A 1146-nucleotide genomic window follows, 5' to 3' on the forward strand; every position below is an offset into this window, starting at 1 on the left:
TTTCCCCGTCTTCGTCCCTTATGCTTGCCACTCCCAGGTCCGCTCCAAAGACGATTCTACATTCTCACTACCATTACAACCGTTCCCTAACAATGGATAATGTCCTATACTACTTACTCTCCCGCTCAATCACGGAGACGAGTTTTCCACGGTTTCCACCCCTCCCTCCATACCGCAGCAACACGAGTTTTTTCCACCCCTTTCAGAAAGCGCTCTTCGCGCCACAAAGCCGCCCCAAGACGCGCGAGCAATGAGCATCGAGCTTAAACATATCGCAAACGTCAAAAATAATATAACGGGATTAATATATATCGCGCACGTGCGATATGTTTGTCACAAGGCGCAAAAAATAATTATAAAAGGAAGGCAACACGAGGACTTCCCAGGAGGTCACCCATCCTAGTACTACTCTCGCCCAAGCACGCTTAACTTCGGAGTTATGATGGGATCCGGTGCTTTAGTGCTGGTATGATCGCATCCGACATGTTTCCCCGTCTTCGTCCCTTATGCTTGCCACTCCCAGGTCCGCTCCAAAGACGATTCTACATTCTCACTACCATTACAACCGTTCCCTAACAATGGATAATGTCCTATACTACTTACTCTCCCGCTAAATCACGGAGACGAGTTTTCCACGGTTTCCACCCCTCCCTCCATACCGCAGCAACACGAGTTTTTTCCACCCCTTTCAGAAAGCGCTCTTCGCGCCACAAAGCCGCCCCAAGACGCGCGAGCAATGAGCATCGAGCTTAAACATATCGCAAACGTCAAAAATAATATAACGGGATTAATATATATCGCGCACGTGCGATATGTTTGTCACAAGGCGCAAAAAATAATTATAAAAGGAAGGCAACACAAGCACTTCCCAGGAGGTCACCCATCCTAGTACTACTCTCGCCCAAGCACGCTTAACTTCGAAGTTCTGATGGGATCCGGTGCTTTAGTGCTGGTATGATCGCATCCGACATGTTTCCCCGTCTTCGTCCCTTATGCTTGCCACTCCCAGGTCCGCTCCAAAGACGATTCTACATTCTCACTACCATTACAACCGTTCCCTAACAATGGATAATGTCCTATACTACTTACTCTCCCGCTCAATCACGGAGACGAGTTTTCCACGGTTTCCACCCCTCCCTCCATACC

General features: G+C 48.6%; 2 non-coding genes across 2 annotated transcripts; both read right to left on the reverse strand.

Annotated features, from left to right (window-relative positions):
* Nucleotides 1-361: 361 nt before the first annotated feature.
* Nucleotides 362-480, reverse strand: LOC119342715. The gene has a single exon (XR_005165690.1). It is a non-coding gene; the product is annotated as a 5S ribosomal RNA (ribosomal RNA).
* A 367-nt stretch (nt 481-847) lies between these two features.
* LOC119342714 lies at nt 848-966 on the reverse strand. The gene has a single exon (XR_005165689.1). It is a non-coding gene; the product is annotated as a 5S ribosomal RNA (ribosomal RNA).
* Nucleotides 967-1146: the final 180 nt, after the last annotated feature.

Source organism: Triticum dicoccoides, unplaced genomic scaffold (assembly GCF_002162155.2).
Source record: "Triticum dicoccoides isolate Atlit2015 ecotype Zavitan unplaced genomic scaffold, WEW_v2.0 scaffold102766, whole genome shotgun sequence".
NCBI classification, from domain to species: domain Eukaryota; kingdom Viridiplantae; phylum Streptophyta; class Magnoliopsida; order Poales; family Poaceae; genus Triticum; species Triticum dicoccoides.